The sequence below is a fragment of the Pleurodeles waltl genome, chromosome 9 (assembly GCF_031143425.1).
Source record: "Pleurodeles waltl isolate 20211129_DDA chromosome 9, aPleWal1.hap1.20221129, whole genome shotgun sequence".
Lineage (NCBI taxonomy): Eukaryota > Metazoa > Chordata > Amphibia > Caudata > Salamandridae > Pleurodeles > Pleurodeles waltl.
In genome coordinates this window covers 475,542,198-475,563,967 of record NC_090448.1, presented here as the reverse complement: position 1 = coordinate 475,563,967, position 21,770 = coordinate 475,542,198, and the positions used below count along the sequence as shown (strand labels likewise).

The window sequence follows — 21,770 nt, the reverse complement described above, 5'->3', positions numbered from 1 at the left end:
CAAGAAAGTTGTGCTGTGTTTGGCATTCCGATAGTGACAGCAGGGAGGGGCAGGGGCCTCTGGAGTGGCGATCTCCGAGGAGGGAGGCCTGTACAGGGATGTTGTAAACAGTTAAGACTGCACCACCTGTACTGGCCAGAAAGCAGTGTGCATAATACAGAACCGAGAAGCCATCGTGATGCTCTAAGTAAGACACTGGCCTCACAATAAGATTTGGAAACAATGCATGCGAAACTAACCAGAAATGTCTCATCAACGAAGGTCGTGTGTCGAGCAGTTTGATGTATAGCTAATGTATAAAATGCACCAATTGTACAATATTCTTAAAAAAGGTTTTTGCTTCCCAGCGAGCATGAAAATGATTAGACAGGCTAGATTTGAGAGACATAGGACTCACCAAAAGTAACTTTGGATCGACATATTTTAATTCGCAAAGCACTGACTGATCGTGTCCCATAATCTTTTTAGGCAAAGTGAGGATAATCTCAGTGGCTAAAATACGGGCGGATTTTCTAGTGGTTGTTTCTTATTGACTAAAGGCAAGAGTGGAGCTGATTCCAGGGGAAAAAATGTAGTAGTGGTTATGGTGCAGTCGTTTCAAAGAAAAGTCTCGTTCAATGCACAGTAATGTTATGTAATCACAGTTATACGGCGCTTCTTATCAATGGCAAGGCGCCAAGGTATATTTGCTGATGGGTAGCTCTCACTATTCTGTGGGATGTTGATTTGATTTTGTCACTTTTAAAGCCCGAACAGCTACTTCCAGTGAAGTGTGCCGGGGCTATCAGGGGATGTATGGTTCATGACCCATATATCTAACAGAACGAGCTTGCAAATAATGTATGCAGGGAAAGATGAGAAAACAGCGCAAGATCGAGGTAATATTTCCAAGAGACTACCGTTTTAGCTTGTACACGAGAACAACAAAATATTATTGTGTTTCTTAAACGTGAGGAGCTAAGGTTGTGCACATTTTGCTAGTGGCAATACATTCCACATCTTAGCAGTGGTAACAGCGAACAAGCTGCCCCCTTGTCTTAACTTTTCTGAATCTTGGAGTCACAATTAAAGATCTTCGTGTGGATCTAAGCTCTTCGGAGGGGACTTGCCACGAAAAGAGTGATGCCATGTAAGTGTCCAGGCTGCTTTTACTGATCTTTTTAGTGACACATACAGAGCGCGTTAAACAAGTATCTTTTATGTATTGCAAGCCAGTGCAAATTGGGTAGATGTTGTTAGACTGGAGTATCTTCCCCGAGGCCTAAAATGTGCCTGGTAGCTGCATATTGCAACAGCTGAAGACTGCGGATGAGATGTTTAGGGTCTCCCAATAATAGGGAATTACAATAATCCATTCTGGATATTACCATTGCTTCATTCGCATGCTTTTTTTGCAGACATTGGAATAAAGGAGATGGTTTTCTTGATTATGTACAATAATCAGAATCCCGTTGCGCAAGTGGTCTGTACATGATCTGTCGATGGCAGAGTGTGCATCTTGTGGGCTAAATGGTGTAAGATAGTGTGTGTGAAGACCATAATATGTATGTCGATTTCTCCAAACGCCAGGCGTAGCAGAAGTGATGTCATGTGCTCTTTTACATCAGATGACATCACAGGAAGAGACATTGATAGACTTTTTCCAAGATTACATCACTAAAATTGATAGTGTGACCTTTTACCTGGATGGAATCACAACAAGCCTCATAATGAAGGTGAAGGAAACTAACTACCCGAACATTTCACTCTAGCACCCGAATAATCTCACTCTAGCATCAACACAAAAATATTACTCCAACACCCCAATTCTAAAATAAGTTTGACAGTTTGCAGTATCAAGAGGATATCTACAATCACTATTGCTTGTTCGATGGGCTACTTTTTGTGATGACTTTGATCAATTCTTTTCTAATGAGGCTATCAATTAAAATATACATTTTAATATAATGCATAAATGTACAGTTAGGTATTACTTTAAAATGCATATTCTGTTTGACAGCTCATTATGCAAGACAAGTGTGCAAAATCTAGACATTTTCAGTGTTACTTCATGTAACCCCTGCAAGTTATCATGAGCATGAAACAGAGGCAGGTAAACATTATCTGAGTGTTCTAGCTACAGTTCAGGACTGTTTACAAAAGTAATTTGACCATTGTTATAAATCCAGATATCACAAGCAACATGCCAGGTATTACAAACTAAAGATCAGAGGTCGCGGCTAAGACCACTGCAACCCCTAAATGACGTTCACTGACAACGTTTGTGCTCTTTTCAAGTTTTTGTAGCTGCGGCTATGTGTGGTTCTGAAGCAAAAAGGAGTAAAGGATAGCAGGATGCTTAGCCATTAAGTACTAGTGTGTGGATTGCTAGGAAGTGTACAAGTGAATTGTAAGTGTTTTAGTATCATGTGTCAACTACTTTGTCACTGCAAATATTTAGGGAGTGTATACCCAGAATGAGTTAGGATGTATTTCCTTTTAGCTTGGTCTTGGTAAGTCCACATGGATGTGACAACTCTTTGATGTTTAGTGATTGGTGTTATATCACCAGTCTTGGTATGTGTTATGATGGTTAGTCTGGGGTGCCAAAGCATTTCAGGGTTCATTGGGAGAGAGTAGTGGAGCCTGAGGGAGAGGTGTGTGCAGCCACCAGCGGCATATCTGGCAGTCCTTGTTGTGTAGCAGGTTACACCTAACACCATTGGTGCTGTTTGCTCTGTGCATGTGCAATTCAAGAGTAGAGTTTAAATCAGCTGAGGTTTAACTCCATTGAATGATGTAGTAATAGCAGTACAGCTAATGTCTTATTACTTAAATCTTCATTACTCCTGGTCCTGTAGTCCTTGTCCCGTTCATTACTTATGGAGAGACCTCTTTCCATGACAGAAAAAAGAATAGTAGGAACGCACTACTCCACCCCACACTACCCCACTGGGGGTACATAACACATACCTTCCCAGAGCACTTCTCCTGACCTACAAAGCCAATCAACTGAAGGCCCGTCGCCCAGGAGGGAGGGGAGTAATGAATGGGATGAGGACTACAGGATCAGGAGTAATGAAGATTACCTGTAAGTAATAATACATTACCCCCAGGTCCACCAGTCCTCATCCTCTTCATTACATATGGAGAATACCCAAGCCAAAAACAGACCAGACTGAGAAAAAAAACTCTGAGGCACACCAGAACATAAGCCATGCCCAATAGTGATTTATTGAAGAACATAAACAGAAAAAAAATTAGGAGCAAACCACGCAATACTCCTAACCCAAAATGCAACCCTTTCCCCAACACATTCTGAAGCCTGTAATGATGGACAAAAGTATTGTAAACTGCCCATGTAGCTGCTCGACAGATTTCAACAATGGACACCCCTTTCAATTCCGCCCAAGTAGCCACTGTGCCCCTGGTAGAGCACCCCTGCACTCCAGCTGGAAGAGGATCGCCCCCCAAAGAATATGCCAGTTCATTAACTTGCTTGAGCCATCTACTGATAGAGAGGAAGCCTTCTCACCCCTGGAGGTAGAACCAAAAAGAAGAAACAAGGAGTCGAACTTCCTGAACGATCTGGTCCGATCTAAATAAACCAACAAAGCTCTTTTGACGTCCAGAAAGGACCAGTCCACATCACAGTCCCCTGTAGCGATCACCCTCAAGGAATGTAGCACAATCTCCTAAGAATGATGAAACTGTAAGCCACCTTGGGAACAAAAGACGAATCCAAACGCAACACCACACCATCCACAGAAAAAGACAAAAAAGGTTCTCTAGCCATCAAGGCACCTAGCTCACCAATGCGCCTGGCGGAGGTAATGGCAACCAAAAAAATCATCTTGAAAGCCAAAAGCTTAAGATCAGCATTCTCCAAAGGCTCAAATGGGGCAGAGACCAAATATTTCAGTACTAGAGGTAAATCCCAAAAAGGAAACAGAGGTTTCACCAAAGGACAGGACAGACAAAACCTGCGCAACAGACAGGACACCAAATCATCCACATCAGATAGATTGACCCATGGAGCACAAAAAGCCTTGATAGCCGCCCATTGCGCCCTCAAGGTAGAAACAGACTAACGCTTCTTAAAGCTTTCCCACAAAAACTGCAGCACCGTAGGCAGTGAACAATCCAAAGAAGACAACTGGAGAGGAACACACCAATGCTAAAAATTACCCCAGTGCCTGGCGTAAGACTTCAAAGTAGAAGTTTTACGAGACTGCTGAATTGCGAAAGCTAAATGCCTGGGACTACCCCTGAGTTGCAAACCCTGCCTCTCAACTTCCAGACCGACAGCCGAAGCTTTTGGAGAGTCAGCGGAGGGACCGACCCAAGAGGGGAGGGGAAGAAAGGAAGAAACCAGGGACTATGAACAGCCAGCAACTTGACAATCGGAAACCAGGACCTCCTGAGCCAAAAAGGGACCACCAGAATTACCCATCTGTCTTCTTTCAGCAACCATGCCAGGAACTTGGGAATGAGGGGAATCAGAGGAAAAGCATACAACAGACGTTCCAGCAAGGGAACCGACAGAGCATCCACTCCCCAAGCCCCCAACTTTGAATTGCAAGCACAAAAACGCTCAACCTTAGCATTGAGCCGAGAAGCAAAGAGGTCAAGGTATGGTACACCACACTTCTCACACACCCTGAGAAACACCTCCTGTGTGAGAGAGAGCTCCTGTAATGGAGGGAAGCAGCTGCTGAGAGCATCCACCACCCCATTGTCTACCCCTCACATGTATAGCAACCAGAGACTAAAGGTGTTATTCGCCCAAATTGGAATAACAACTGAGCTACCTGGTTGAGGGACTTAATCTGAATACCCTCTTGGTTGCTGCGGTCTGCCAGTGACTAGATTGTCTGAGCGAACCACTAAGTTGTGTCCCATCAGCACATGAAGAAACCCCATGACTGCCCTGACCACTGCCATGGGTTCCGTCCAATTGGAAGACCGTCTACCCTCTTGAAGAGACCATCAAGCCTGCATGAATTAATTGACTAGGGTTTCCCCCAACCAAAGGTACTGGCATCCGTAGTAATCACCAAAGGAGGATTCGGCTGCAACGGATTCCCCCTGGACAGGTTGCTTCCAAAGTCCACCACTGTAGTTCTTGAAGAACTTCGGAGGAGAAAGGCACCAAATGGTCGTAATTCCCCAACTGAGGATCCCAAGACTGATGGTGAACCCACAAAGATCTGAGATGAAACTGTGCACAAGGAACAGTAAAGACTGCAGCAGCCAAGAATGCCAGTAGCCTAAGCCATCTGCGAACCAGGGCAGACAACAGGGAACTCATTTCTAGAGCTAGAGATTGCAATGCCCAAATCCTGCCCTCCGGGAGAAAGACCCTGTTGAGATCAGTCCAAAACCTTGCCCCAATAAATGTCAGATCCCGAGAGGGAACCAACTGGCACTTTTCCCAATTCAGAAGAAACCCATGCTGCTGGAGGGTAGAACAGACCAACTGAAGATCCCGAACAAGCCTGACTTCTGAGGGAGCATGAATCAACCAGTCGTCTAGATAAGGGTAAAGATGAACACCCCTCAGATGAAGAGAGGCGACCAGAAGAGACACTACTTTGGTAAATACACTCAGACTGAACGAAGGCCGAACAAAAGAACCATGAACATATAATGAGTCCCCTGTACACAAAACCTGAGAAACTGTTGACACAGAGCATGAATAGGAACATGGTAGTGTGTGTCCTGCAGATCCAAAGTGCATAGAAAATGACCCTGAATCTCCAACGGAATGATCCGTTGCGATGTCTCCATCTTGAAAGGAATGTGAAGAACATATTTGTTCAGGGCCTTCAAATCCAAAACCAGCCGGAAGTCTCCTGTATGTTTTGGCACCAAAAAAATGATGGAGTAGAAGTCCTTGTCTCGTTCCAGAAGCTTAACCTCCACAACTGCCTCCTTCAGCTCCAGAGAGTGAATGCCCAACACCAAGGCCTCCCGTTTGCTGGAGCTGAAAGGTCACATAGTGGGACGCCCTCCTGAACAAGGCAGGAGTACCCCAAACTCTATCCAGTAGCTGTGTCTGATGATCTCCAGAACCCATGTGTCTGAAATGGAGACCAGCCATGCCTGAAGAAAATGCTGCAACCGATCTCCCACATCCATACCCTGAACCACCATATAGTCAGGAACTGGACTTAGGAGGGGGAGGAGGGGACTTGGGCTTCTTATCTCTGCCCCTGCCAACAGGAAAACAACCCTGGGAATAGAGAAACTGCGTTAGGGAGGACGGAAGTGAGACCTTTTCCAGAAAAGACACCTGTCACCCAAGGCTGACCTAAAAGAAGAAGAATGTTTCTTTTCTTTAAAAAGTCTATGCAGTTTATCTTCCAGCCCCAAACAACACATTGCCTTGGAATGGCAAACGCAAAGCCGATGATTTTTGAGCCACATCCATCTTCCAGTCTTTAAGCACCAAGGGCCTGATGTAGCAACCGTTTTGCATGGCGCAAACTGCGAAATTCTAAGTTTCGCCATGCAAAACGGGCATCGCGATGCACATTCACATTTTGCGAGTCGGTACCAACTTGCAAAATGGGAATGCGACTCGCAAATAGGAAGGGGTGTTCCCTTCCTATTTGCGAATCGCACCGCGATGCAGAATTGCTTTGTGACCGCAAAGCAATCCGCAATCAGCACCCATGTCAAGTGGGTGCTAACTCATTCGCAAAAGGGAAGGGGTCCCCTGGGGACGCCTTCCCCTTTGTGAATGTCGCCCCAATTTTTTTTTCAGAGCAGGCAGTGGTTCAATGAACCACTGCCTACTCTGAAAAAATGAAACCAGATGGTTTCATTTTTTCTTTTGTATTGAAACTCGTTTTCCTTTAAGGAAAACGGGCTGCAATACAACAAAAAAAACTGCTTTATTAAAAAAGCAGTCACAGACATGGAGGTCTGCTGTCTCCAGCAGGCCACCATCCCTGTGAGTGCAGGGAATCACAAGGGGGTCGCAAATTGCGACCCACCTCATTAATATTAATGAGGTGTGTCTTTGCGACCCCCTTGCGATTCGCAGATGGTGTCATGGACACCATTCTGCATATGATTTTGCGACTCGCAATTTCCGAGTCGCAAAATCATATCTACCTACATCTGGCCCCAAATTACTGCGAGCCAAAACACAATTACCCCCAGCCAGTGCTGAAGCTCGCACATCAAAAGAGATATCAGACAGGAACTCCACTTGTCTCTCAATAAGTGCTAGCAAGCCTGTGCAGTCTGAAGACTCATCCAATGCATGACCCAACAACTTGAGGTCAGAAAGCAGTCATTGGGCCAAATGATTCCCAGAATAAGCCTTCTTTTTTTTAATAAAGAGATTTTTATTGATTTTGAGAAAACCAGAAAATACAAATACAAATACACATAACAGAACACCAACTGGTGTTTGCGGACGGTCGGACCCTAGACCAAATCTGGGCTCCGTAGAGTAGATCTATACAAATAAATAATTGTCAATGGTTTATATTTCAACTTCATGAGGGTATCCCATTCATAGTCGCACCACTTCCCTGCTAAGAGCCCGCCGCATCATCCCATTTCCCCCACACTTTGATGTATTTGTTTGGACATCCCCTGGCTTCATACACCAGCCTCTCACGCTGTGCGCACCAGTCCACTCAGCGTCTCCATTTATTTAAAGCCGGCGCCACTCCGGCCTTCCACTCTGCCATTATGTCTCTCTTAGCCCCCAAACATGCCACTCCCAAGAAAATCTTGTCTGCTCTCCTTATACCCAGCTTGCCCATGGCCTCCAGCAGAAGTGGTAATGGGGCCAAATCGATATCTTTCCGCAGGGCCTCAGAGACCTCCCCTATGACCGCCCTCCAGTAAATCATTATAACTGGGCAAGCCCAAACCATGTGGAAAAAGTCAGCATCTGGAACAGAGCACCTGGGACAGTTAGCTGTGGCTCGGAGGCCCGCTTTGTATAATCTAGTAGGAGTGAGGTATTGTCAAAGCCCAGCTCACCTGAGTCCTTGTTCAGTTCTGATGGAGGTTGAAGACAATCCGACCCCACCCTGAAACTGCTTGTTCCAGCACACTAGTTTTTAAAACAGTGCACTAAGAACAGAAGCTCAAGGGAAGGGGGGAAGTGGATAAAATAAAAAAGAGAGACAACACCGTTCTTGCGTTTCCACTGTTGGAAGTGCTGCACAAATCTGCGGCCCTTTCTGACTTCTGTAGAAACTGGTGCCTAATGAAACATAAACAAAGAACAGATAAGTACAACCTATTCCTAAATGGGTTCCTGACTATCCCTTTATTTATTAGAAATTCTCTTCTAAAAGTACCTCTTGGATCCTGGTCTCTAGTTTCCAGGTTTGGAATGTGTTACTACTCTGGGATGTGTTTTCTATTGCTGTAAAGCTTCTAAAACATTAAACAAATACTGTTATCAGAATTACCAATATCTAACATTCATCTTAATATAACTAAAGCCTAAACTCCCAATAGCAGACTCACTTTTCCCATATTTCCAGAATCTATTATAAAACAAATACTGTACTTTTACATCAAAATACAGCATGTAATTTGTGCAAGTCCTTGATTTACTGTTTGTCTTGCTGTTAATGGTTTCCACTGTTCAATTCTTAAAAGTTCCATTAAAAAAATGTTAGCTTCCCAAAGTTCTGCAAAGTATTCTTGTAACAAAGAGTTTGAATCACAATGTTCGTGGAAGGTGTCTTGTTTCAAATTGTCTATACACGAATCCAGAAATTGTTGTCAAAGTTCTTTCAGGTAATAAAAAGTTTTGCAGTTACTTGTTGCTGGCAAGAGATACTGATCAGTCTAACCTTGTCTTCTTTCTCTTTTGCAGGTTGCTTGTAGGAGAGAGGCTGAGGCAAGGAGGAACCGGAAACCGGAGGAAGGAAGAGCCAGCAGCTGCACCCATCGAAGCCAATGAAAGTCTGTAGAGAGCAGGAGTGCCAGCGCCGAGGGATCTGGTCTCAGGTAAGCGGGAGGTAGACGAGCACAAGCACTGGGTGAGGCTCGGGGGCTGCCTTTTATAGACAGGGCTGGGTGTGGTTCGAAGAGCTGGGTGTGGTTTGAAGGGCTGGGTGTGGTCCTCACATGCTGCACATGTTCTTGAAAGGTGTGCAGAGCTGGGTGTGGTTTGAAGAGCTGGGTGTGGTCCTCACATGCTGCACATGTTCTTGAAAGGTGTGCAGAGTTTCAGTTATTATACAAGTGAGTTGAATTAACACATGGCCTAGGGAGGAGTGTTTTAAAGAAGCCTTGGTAAAAGCAAGGCCCAATGTGTAAACAAAACAGCACATTAAACAACATACACAGAAGCCTAGGGGGGGGGGAAGGTGAGATAACAAGAAAGGCTTTCAATAGTAAGTTTAAAAGGGAGCTATTACAGAACCCACTAGTGCAGGGAGAGGGGACATGCTCTTTGCTGTGCACAAACCCTAACAGTTGCCCCCCTCAAAGGCCCTCCTACAGGACGGGGTTTTCCTGGATTTTTTAAATACAACCGTCTAATCAGCTGTGGGGCATGTACATATGATGCTGGTTCCCATGAATTCTCAGATTCATCATATCCTTTCCATTCTACTAAATAAAACAGACGTCCACTAATTATTTTTGAGTCTTTTATGCTTTTCACTTCATATTCTAGATTTCCCTTAATTGGTATGGGTGGAGGTGGTGGTTCAGGTCGGGTTTTTGGGTTGTACAGCTTAAGCAAGGACACATGGAATGTAGTATGTACTGGATAGTCTTTTGGTAAATCTAATTTTACTGTTACCAGGTTTACTATGGCAGTTATACTAAAGGGTCCAATGAAACGTGGTTGCAGCTTTCGGGATCCCTCTATGTTTAGGTTCTTTGTGGAGAGCCATACCTTGTCACCAATTTTATACATTGGGGCCTCAGATCTGTGTTTGTCTGCTTGTCTTTTCATGCTTTCCTTGTACTTTAATAAATGTTTCCTGGCTTTGTCTTGTATGTCACCTAACCTCGTTAGTCTATCCGTTACTGTAGGTAACAGTGAATCTTCTAACAAAATGGGTATAGCTCTTGGATGATACCCCTGCAAGAAATAGAATGGTGAGCAAAGTAGAGCTGAATGCTCAGTATTATTATAAACAAACTCCGCTACAGGGAGAGCTTCCAACCATTCACTAGAATAATCAGCCAATAAACAACGTAGCGTTTGAAGTAAGGTTTGGTTCAGTCGTTCAGTCTGTCCATCTGTCTCTGGGTGGAAAGCAGTGGATAATGCCACATCTATTTTCAGTTTTTCACATAATTTTTTTCCAAAATCTAGAGTTGAACTGGCTCCCTCGGTCTGACACCACTTTGCTTGGCAAACCATGTAAACGCACAATTTCCCTTATAAAAATATCGGCAAATTCTGCCGCCGTGGGTAATTTCCGTAATGGTACAAAATGTGCCATTTTAGATAAAAAATCCACTATAACCAACACTGTTGTGAAAGATTTTACAGGTGGTAAACCTACAATAAAGTCTACGCTCACAGTGTGCCAAGGTTGTTTGGGTGTTGGCATTGGTATTAACAAGCCGTCAGGGGCCTTATGAGAAGATTTATGTCTTGCACAAATTGGACAGGTAGTGACAAATTGCTTAATGTCCTTTCTTATAGTGTCCCACCAAAAGTGTTTTTGCACATTTTCCAGGGTTTTTACCCAACCAGGATGACCTGCCAACGGTGAGGCGTGATGCCACATTATCACCTGTGTTTGTAATTCAGAGGTGGGCACTAACAGCATGTTGTCGTGATACAATAAACCTCGTTGTATTGTGTTATGGGAATCCTTTAACCAATCCTGAGATGCTGTTTTCATGTGTGCATTATATAGATCTGTGATGAAATCCTTCTGTTGTACTGGTGCCAAAAACGTTTGGGGAGGAATAATGGGTTCTCCTATTTTATCTTGTTTCATGTCTGAGGTATGTCCGTATCTAGATAACACATCAGATTGAATTTGTTGTGCACCTGGTCTATAGGTTATTACAAAGTCAAATGTGCTTAAAAAATTTAACCAGCGCATCTGACGTGGTGTTAGTGCTTTAAGTGATCCAAAAAACTGTAGGTTCCTATGGTCAGAAAAGATTGTAACTGGGTACTTGGCTCCCATTAAATGGTGCCTCCATTCTGAAAAGGCTACTTTGATAGCTAGTAGTTCCCTTTCAGCCACAGTGTAATTTTGTTCAGCTGGTAATAACTTTTTGGAATAGAAGGCTATAGGATGTAACTGGCCATCTACTGCATCTCGTTGAGAGAGAACTCCTCCTAAAGCTACTTGTGAAGCATCCGCTTCAACAAAAAAGGGCAAGTCAGGATCAGGATGTTTCAGAATTGGGGCTGAAGTGAATTTTTGTTTTAGGAGTTGAAAGGCGTGTGCCGCCTCATCAGTCCAAAGAAATTGTTGCCCTTTCCGCAACAAGGTAGTTATTGGGGCCGCAATGTCTGCAAAATGTGCAATAAACCTCCTATAAAAATTGTGCGAAACCCAGAAATTTCTGAATATCTTTTACAGAGGATGGTTCTGGCCAATCAGCAATAGCACTGATTTTCTTTACATCCATAGTTATTCCTTGAGGTGACAGGCAGTATCCTAAAAAGTCCACCTTGCTGACATTAAAAGTACACTTTTCTAACTTAGCAAAAAGATGATTTTCTTTTAACTTTGATAATACTGCACGAACATGTTGGGTATGTTCTTCTGAGTTCTTAGAGTAAATGAGGATGTCGTCGATGTATACTATGACACAAACGTCCAGGAATTCGTGTAGGACCTCATTTATAAAGAACTGAAAGGCCGCAGGGGCATTACATAACCCAAAGGGCATTACTGTGTACTCAAATAAACCAAACTTTGTCTTGAAAGCTGTCTTCCACTCATCCCCCTCTTTTACTCGGACCAGGTGGTAAGCTCCCCGCAGATCTAGTTTAGTGTATACAGTAGAATGTCTTAATTGATCCAACAACACAGGTATTAGAGGAAGAGGATATTTATTCTTTATTGTAGCCTTATTTAGTCCTCTATAATCGATACACGCGCGCAGGGATTTATCCGGCTTCGGGATAAAAAAGAGTGGAGATGACACCGGAGATGTGGAATGACGGATGAACCCAGACTGTAGAAGGTCATCTAGGTAGGTTCTTAAGTATTTGGTTTCTTCGTCAGTCAAAGCATATACTCTGTTATTAGGTAAAGGGGCCCCTGGGATAAGATCTATACGACAGTCATAAGACCGATGTGGGGGCAGCACACTAGCCTTTACTGGATCAAAGACGTCTTTAAAGTCAGAATATTCAGGAGGGAGACTTGGTTCATCTTGTGTAAGACTAGCACAGTGTAATACTGTGCTCTGTTCTGTACCTGCTTCTTGATAGCAATTGGTTCTAAAGAAAGAGGAATCCAAAGTAACAGTTCTATTCACCCAATCAATTTTTGGGTTATGAGTTGTTAACCAGGGTACCCCGAGAATCAAACCAAAATTAGGAGTATCTATCAGATCAAAGCTAATCACCTCTGTGTGCCCGTTCTGACAGACCATAACAAGTGGACTTGTTTGTTTTGTGATTAATCCAGAGGTCAATTCAGACCCATCCACTGTACATACTGCTTCTGGACAAGGCTTTAGGCACATAGGAAGTCCTAAGTTTTCAGCTAACTTATTATCCACAAAATTTCCTGTCGCGCCTGAGTCCAGTAGGACAGGGAGAGAATGCCTCACTTGGGTAGTAACAATTAAAACTACCTGAATTATGAAATGTCTAGGTATGTGCGGTACCATGAAGGCTGCAGCATTAGAGGTTTTATTAAGATGTTTTCTCGAACAAGTAACCTCTCCCCTTGTCGAGCTTAATCGTTTCCCGATTCAGTTGAGGAGGTGGAGGAAACAGCACCCTTTCGTGGAGTTTTAGTCTTTACTGGACGTTCTCTGGCAAAGTGACCCGCCCTGCCACAATATAAACATAATTGAAGTTTTCTCCTTCTTTCTTTTTCCTCTGATGTGAGTGGACCTCTGAGTGTCCCTATTTGCATAGGCTCAGGTTCAGGGAGTTTATTATCTGGGTCTTTCTTCTTGTGTCTAATAAAAGTTAACCGTGATTCCAGTTTGTATTTATCTCCCTTTCTTTCTCCTAGTCTATGTTCTAATTTCACAACTAAATCTACAAAGTCCGAATAGTCTTCTGGCAAATTAACGATATGAGCCAGCGCGTCTTTTAACTCGTCTCTCAAACCTTTATAAAAAAGGGAGACACGCTTTTCTTCTGGCCACTGTGTCTCGGTGAGTAAACGATTAAAACTAGTAAGATAGGTCAATAAATCCTTGTTACCTTGTTTAAGATTTAAAAGCTCATTATCACTTGCCTGCATGAAAGTGTGTTTTGCAAAAAGGCTGGTCATGGTACGTTTAAATTGATTCCAATTATGGAGGATGGGATCATCTCTCTCCACGAAAGGAATTGACCAATTGGCTGCTGTGCCACCCAAATAAGACAAGACGAATGCCACTTTCGTAGCATCAGTAGGGAATTGTTGTGGCTTACAAACAAAGTGTAATTGACATTGATTGATAAAAACATGGAATTTGTTACTATCTCCATGAAAACGTTCAGGTGCTGCTAAGGGCACAGCATTAGGAACATTAACACTAACCTCAACTGGGGGAGTCAAAGTTGTATGTTTTGATGGTGCCCCTGTCTCTGAGGAGGGTATAAACAAAGGCGTAAAAGCTGTGTTCCACTGAGATCCCCTAAATTTATACCTGCTTAAATCCTGTTTTAAAGAGGTATTCTCCATCTTTAATCTCTCTATTTCCTCTTGCATATGTTGCAAGATGCCAGACACTGATTCATTATGAGCCAAGTCCTCATTTGGGGCCTGCGCCATATCCGTGACGTCAATGCCCTCTATTACTTCCCCGGTATTCATCGTCCACCTGAACTGAAATATATATATATATATATTTATTTTTTTAAGGCTTGTGCTTCTGTCAAAGCCCAGCTCACCTGAGTCCTTGTTCAGTTCTGATGGAGGTTGAAGACAATCCGACCCCACCCTGAAACTGCTTGTTCCAGCACACTAGTTTTTAAAACAGTGCACTAAGAACAGAAGCTCAAGGGAAGGGGGGAAGTGGATAAAATAAAAAAGAGAGACAACACCGTTCTTGCGTTTCCACTGTTGAAGTGCTGCACAAATCTGCGGCCCTTTCTGACTTCTGTAGAAACTGGTGCCTAATGAAACATAAACAAAGAACAGATAAGTACAACATATTCCTAAATGGGTTCCTGACTATCCCTTTATTTATTAGAAATTCTCTTCTGAAAGTACCTCTTGGATCCTGGTCTCTAGTTTCCAGGTTTGGAATGTGTTACTACTCTGGGATGTGTTTTCTATTGCTGTAAAGCTTCTAAAACATTAAACAAATACTGTTATCAGAATTACCAATATCTAACATTCATCTTAATATAACTAAAGCCTAAACTCCCAATAGCAGACTCACTTTTCCCATATTTCCAGAATCTATTATAAAACAAATACTGTACTTTTACATCAAAATACAGCATGTAATTTGTGCAAGTCCTTAATTTACTGTTTGTCTTGCTGTTAATGGTTTCTACTGTTCAATTCTTAAAAGTTCCATAAAAAAAAAATGTTTGCTTCCCAAAGTTCTGCAAAGTATTCTTGTAACAAAGAGTTTGAATCACAATGTTCGTGGAAGGTGTCTTGTTTCAAATTGTCTATACACGAATCCAGAAATTGTTGTCAAAGTTCTTTCAGGTAATAAAAAGTTTTGCACTTACTTGTTGCTGGCAAGAGATACTGATCAGTCTAACCTTTTCTTCTTTCTCTTTTGCAGGTTGCTTGTAGGAGAGAGGCTGAGGCAAGGAGGAACCGGAAACCGGAGGAAGGAAGAGCCAGCAGCTGCACCCATCGAAGCCAATGAAAGTCTGTAGAGAGCAGGAGTGCCAGCGCCGAGGGATCTGGTCTCAGGTAAGCGGGAGGTAGACGAGCACAAGCACTGGGTGAGGCTCGGGGGCTGCCTTTTATAGACAGGGCTGGGTGTGGTTTGAAGAGCTGGGTGTGGTTTGAAGGGCTGGGTGTGGTCCTCACATGCTGCACATGTTCTTGAAAGGTGTGCAGAGCTGGGTGTGGTTTGAAGAGCTGGGTGTGGTCCTCACATGCTGCACATGTTCTTGAAAGGTGTGCAGAGTTTCAGTTATTATACAAGTGAGTTGAATTAACACATGGCCTAGGGAGGAGTGTTTTAAAGAAGCCTTGGTAAAAGCAAGGCCCAATGTGTAAACAAAACAGCACATTAAACAACATACACAGAAGCCTGGGGGGGGAAGGTGAGATAACAAGAAAGGCTTTCAATAGTAAGTTTAAAAGGGAGCTATTACAGAACCCACTAGTGCAGTGAGAGGGGACATGCTCTTTGCTGTGCAGAAACCCTAACAGGTATGGCATGTGTAGATATAATGTCTGAAGTAAACAGAATCGCGTGGCCATTGTTAATACCCGAGGGGCGATCAATGCCTCCACCCAGTCCTCCTCCTCCATTGGTCCCACCCAGTCCTCCCATTTCCGGCGGAGCCCCCCCAGAGGACTGGTAGTGTTGACCAGTAAGGAAAGGTATATCTGGGAGACTCCACCCTTGCCTAAGTTTTCCATCAACACTTTTACCTCCATAGGGCTGCATTCGGGGACACAATCTCCCTCTCGTATGTGCACGGACAAAGCATGGCGAAGCTGAAGGTATTTATGGAATTGTGTCTTGTGTAGCGAGTCCCTGGAGCTCCACGAAGGACCTCAGGTGCGTTCCCTCCCAGACATCCCCCAACATAGAGATTCCTATGTTGTCCCACTTCTGGAATCCCTCCAGTCCCGTGACGTCCGCAAGTAGTTTTCCGTGCCAGAGCGGGGTCTGCTGGTTGAGGCGGCCCCACCAACCCGACACTTTTTGGGCCTCACGCCACTCCTTTATGATCGTTCTGGTCACTTCCGGAACGGTCTTAGGGATCAGGCCACCGTACAAGGCATCAAAAACTCCATGGTAGCTCAGTGTTTGAAGCTCCAATCGGTATGCGGGGTCAGTCTAGCCACCCCCCACCCAGTCGTTGATTACGAGCAGATGCATTGCAATGTGGTAAAGGTGGATTTTGGACATTCCCAACCCTCCATCATAGACGTCCCGTTGGCAGGTGGAAAAGGCCAGTCTAGGATGGGTGCCGCTCCAGAGAAACTGGCGCGCCGTCGAGTCTATTTCTTTGAACCACGTCTTAGGGACCGGGTATGGGAAATTTTGTAATAGGTAAAGGAGCCTGGGTGAATCATCATTTTATAAAGGGGTATCCTCCCTAGTAGATTGAGGGGTAGGGACCGCCATCGGTGTAAATCGTCCTTGATTCTTCTAGTGAGCAGTGTAACATTAAGTTCCCATGCTAGCTCCGGAATAAGTGCGATGAACACTCCCAGGTATTTAAAACTGTTCCTACGGATGGCAATGTTATTTTGCCACTCAATACAGTCTCTGGAAGGGTGCAGAGGGACCAACAAGGATTTATGGGGGTTCAGCGTAAGGCCTGAGGCCTCTGAGAAGAGGTCAAGGATCTGTAAGATACGCTGGCCGCTTGTGGCCGGGTCAGCGATATAGAGGAGGACGTCATCTGCATAGAGTGCCACGCGATCCTCCGGTCACACGGGTCATGCCCATCCTTTGATCAAAGGGTCTTCACGCAGCAACTTCGCCAATGGTTCAATTACAAGTGCAAAGAGCAGTGGAGACAGCGGGCATCCCTGGCGAGTACCTCAGCTGATCGGGAAAGGATCGGAAACCACACCGTTCACCTGTACCCTAGCGGTTGGGTTAGAGTAGAGTAGTCTCAATAGGCCACGGAATTTGGGCTCAAGTCCATAGCCCTGCAACACGCGGTTGAGGTAAGACCAGTCCACTGTATCAAAGGCTTTTTCGAAGTCAAGTAGGAGCAGAGCCAGGGGGACCGAGTCAGTGCACCACGATGCACCAGGGCCAGGTGCAAGCATCTAATACAGTGCCTAGTGCTTCGGGAGGGCATGAAGCCGCACTGGTCGGGGTGTACAACGACGGGAGCACTTTTTTCAGCCTGGCAGCAAGAATCGAGGACATCACCTTGATTTCAGTATTCAAGAGGGAGACAGGTCTATATGCTGAGCAGCACTGCGACGGAGGTTGAGTCTTAGGGATCACCACAATCGTGGCTTTATCGACCCCAGTGGGAAGCAGCCACTTCTTTCTGCCTCTTCGTACATGTCCAGTTGGGGGCCCAGAATATCACCACATCTAACGTAGAGTTCTGCCGGGAACCCATCTGGGCACGGAGTCTTACCGGAGGATAAATTAGCCACCGCCTGAGTGATTTCTGCCAGGCTGGTAGCCTCATCTAGGTGTTCTCTTACCGCCTGGGAAACTCTAGGATGGGTAATTTCGTCTAAGAGGGGGGACTCCCTCTCCGTCTGCGGCCGGGGGCGCTCCGCGTATAATCGTGCGTAGTAAGAGGCAAAACTTTGTGCAATTTCAATGGGTGTCTTAGAAAGGGATCCCGAGTTGTCTACTATTTCGGGGATAACTCTGTCGGCCAGGGGTCTTGGGGCCAGCCAATGTAAGAGCTCCCCGTTTTTATCTCCCCAACCATACACACGGGCGGCAGACGCCCTCCAGATGTGTTTTGCAGACTCCAGCACCAGTGTTTAATCTCCTCTCGCACCCGGTTAGCTGCCTCAGGCACGAAACCGAAGCAGAGTTCGAGTGTGAGCGTTCCAGATGCAGTTAGCGGGCTTCCAGCTCTGACACTCTGAAATGGCGGGCACGCTCACGAATGCGAAGGAGATGTTTGGCGTGTCCTCTGAGGGTGGCCTTACATGCAGCCCAAACAGTGCCTGGAGACAGACCGAACCCACATTCTGTTCAGAGTATTGTGCAAGGTGGTCTCTGACCGCTAGTGTATAGTCACCATCTTGTAAGTACCAAGTGTTCAGGCGCCACGTCGGGCGCTAAGAAGGATCTGTGCCGCCTATTCGGATTTGAACTGGTGCGTGGTCAGAGACCCCATGGGGCAGGATGTCAGCCCCAGTGACCCTGACAATGTCCAGCGCCGGCATGAACACTAGGTCATTATGGGCGTGTGTCCTGTGAGCCGCTGAGGTGTGAGTATACTGTCACGTCCTAGGATGCCAGGATCTCCAAACCTCGCACAGGCCAAGACTCTCCGCCCAGCCGCTCAGGGTTGAGGCCCAACCAGACCTGGTGGTAGTAACATTTCAGGATACATCCAGTCTGCGATCTAGGACGGCATTAAAGTCTCCCCCTATTAATGTAGCTCCGTTAGGGAGTCCGTCCAGAACCTGGCGGAGCGAGTGTAGAAAGCTGTCGAACCCTGTCCGGGGGCATATACACGTACGAGGCTGATCGGCAGCCCAGGGAGCGACCCAGACACCATAACATATCTACCCTGTGTGTCACATTGTGAGGCTGTGATTACCATGGGCAGTGAGCGATGAAAATGAATGGCCACACCCCTGGAGCCCTTGGAGAGACCTGAGTGGTAAACTTTATCGTTCCCCCCGCGAGCATGGGACATTTAGTCCCAAGGAGATGTGTTTCTTGCAGTAGGATCACTGGGGGGGGGGGCATATCTGCGAAGTGTACTGTACACTGCAGACCTCTTGATCTTATATAAGAGGCCATTCACATTCCATGATAGGACCTGTGTCAGTGTGGGCCACGCATGTGTGGAGCAGGTGTGTAGAGTTGTTGAGTACCCGTCAATGGGCACCAGGGCGACCGTCCTAAACAATGAAACAAAAACCCCAAACGGGAAAGGAAACTTACAAATACCATCCCAAATAAGTCACTAAAGAAGTTTTCACCCCCCAACCACCCCCACCCCATACTTCTACCAGGGAAGCATCTGTCACCCAACTACCCAACAAAAGCAAAAACAAAACAGCCATCTAAACTGTCGGAGTGGAGTGGTGGACCCCTCCATGCAAATCGGATCTTGTACAATCGATGGACAGAAGTCAAAGTATGAAAAGTAGCAAGTTTTAGCTGCGGACGGGGGTGTCCGGCTGTCCATAGGGCCCCGTCCCGAACCGCGCCCGTCAGCCCCGTGTGGGTCTCTCAAGGTCCAACGGCCATGAATGAGGTTCAATATCTTGTGTCAACCAAGCGTCGGGGACTGACTCAAGCGATCGCAGTCTGTTGCCTGTACCGGGTCTCACGCTCCCCGAGCCCCTCCAGGGACCCCACCCGTCTCTGTTTCAGAGCCTCGACACTCGCCTTCTCCTTTAGGGTCTCCAGGGCCCCTCAGCCCCCGCGGCGTGAACGGGTACGTCTCCGCCCCTCCGCTGTCCTGCTCGGGTGGGCAGACCACTCCTGGGGAAGCCCCCAACCGTCCCTGCGGGGCACCTCCGTGGCCCGACACCCTCCTCAGTCAGCCAGTCCCATGCCTCTTCCGAGGTTTCAAAAAAGTAGAACTTTCCGGCCATCAGGACCTTTAAACGCGCCGGGAAAAGGAGCATGTAGGAAAGTTGTATGGCCCTGAGTTCAGAATAAGTCTTCTTAAGGGAACCATCCACTTTCTTATCCACTGAATCCCTAACCACTGCATCTTCAGCCAGCGACGTCCGCCCTACTAAGCTGGCCACAAAAGAGTCGATAAGGATGGAATCGAGCAGAACCTAGGACATATCTTGCAAATGATATAACTTAGCCATGAGACTGGGGAGAATAATCTTGTCAGGATCATGCCATTACTTCTTAATCACCTTCTGAATGCAAGGGTGAATGGGAAAATCAACAAGCACAGTACACTAAAACTGACAAACCAAGGAACCTGAAAATGTGTCAGGAGCCTCACCATCAGGAAGCTATATTGACCTTGACATGTTTCACCAAATCAGTCAGTAAATCCCGAGAAATACACTTTCCCTTCTATTTATCAGGGCTAGGACCCTCCGAACCAGAAGAAACAGAACAGTCTTCAGGAAGAGGGGCCATAGATTTAGGAACGTCCCTCATTTCCCGTAAAGTCTTTCTGATCAGCTTCTGAATATGCTCATCATCATGCCTCCTGCACCACTTAGCTCTCCCAAGAGAGGAAAAATAAGCTGAAGGAGAAGCAGAAGTAGAGGAAGACTCCTCCACATGCCTCCTCTTATGTGTGTGTTTTCCAATCTGCCACCACAACACACCAACAACAATAATTCAAGCATGGAAGCAGCCATACATTATCCTACTCACCCTCAGTGCTGCCTTCATTTAAATAAATCAAAAAACGATTTCTTCACAACAGAAATGTGGAAGAAACAGCTGCCAGCCCCGCCCTCAGGGGGCATTCCCGGGCTTGTGCATATTGTTGAATTAACAAAGCCTGAGAATGCTGACGGGCTAGTCAACATGGACTCCTGTAACAGAATCCTTGTCTCCTAGAATGAGGATCTGTGACCGTATACACATCGTAGAGAGTCACTGTGACACCCACTTCCTGCATCAAAGGAGGTGAATGTTGACATATATACCAGCAACAGAATCCTTACCTCTCTGTATGAGGATTAGTTACTGTGACCACAGGTGTCCAGGCATCCGAAGGACGAAACTCACATCTGTCTAGGCGTGGCTGTATACTGCAGCGAAAGCCGTGCTGCCTCTAATGACCCTAGAAGCAAATGGAGCCAGAAGAAATGCTCCAGCCAGCTAGCTCAATGGAACAACAACTCCCAGCCTGCAAGCCTTGCAGCCGAGCTGGAATCTGCACCAGCTGGAGGATGAAACAACAGAGAAAACACGCCGCTCAAGCCCTGCAGGAGCAGCACACCAGTCCTCGCACCCAACACTGCCATGGATAGAAAAAAAACAGTAGGAATGCTGGGAAGGTACATGTTATGCGCTCCCGATGGGGCGGGATAGTGCATTCCTCGTGTTCTTTTTTCTGTCATGGAGAGAGGTCTCTTCATAAGTAATGAAGGGGACGAGGACTGGTGGACCAGGTGGTAATTACACTTTATGCAGGTGCCACTTGTAGGAGGCTGGCCTGGTTTATAGTGGGTACCTGATGGTACTTACACCTTGTGCCAGGTCCAGTTATCCCTTATTAGTAGATTAGTAGTGTTCTAGCAGCTTAGGCTGATAGAGGTAGCTATAGCAGAGTAGCTTAGGCTGAACTAGGAGACATGCAAAGCTCCTACTATACCACTTATATCATATAGGTACTTTATCATAAGAAACACAATACTCAGAGTTACTAAAAATAAAGGTACTTTATTTTAGTGACAATGCGCCAAAAATATCTCAGAGGATATACTCCCTTAGGAGGTAAGTAAAATAAACAAAATATGCACACAAACCAAAATCAGGTAAGTAAAACAGTCAGAAAGTAGTGCAAACACTGTAGCATACAATAGGATGCAATAGGCCTAGGGGCAACACAAACCATATACTCAGAAAGTGGAATGCAAACCACATATGGACCCTTAGGCTAGTGTAGTGTGTAGAGGGTCACTCGGAGTGTAAGAAAACACTAAGGGTGTCCAAGATAACCTACCCCAAGACCCTGAAAAGTAGGAGTAAAGTGCTACTACTTACCCAGAAACACACTAATCTCGTGATAGAGCATTCTGCAAAGACCGCAACAGACTGCAAAGCACTGAAGACGGATTCCTGGACCTGAGAACCTGCAAAGGAAGGGGACCAAGTCCAAGAGTCGTGAAAGTGTCCAGGGGGGG

The 21,770-nt window shown here is 45.6% G+C and overlaps 1 long non-coding RNA gene across 1 annotated transcript in view; it reads left to right on the top strand.

Annotated features, from left to right (window-relative positions):
* Positions 1-38: 38 nt before the first annotated feature.
* The window catches only part of LOC138258647 (uncharacterized), a 110,194-nt gene continuing 88,462 nt past the window's right edge, over positions 39-21,770 (top strand). The window contains exons 1-3 of the long non-coding RNA XR_011198480.1: positions 39-187; positions 8,837-8,970; positions 14,866-14,999. This is a non-coding gene — a long non-coding RNA (uncharacterized lncRNA). The remainder of the gene's footprint in view (positions 188-8,836; positions 8,971-14,865; positions 15,000-21,770) is intronic.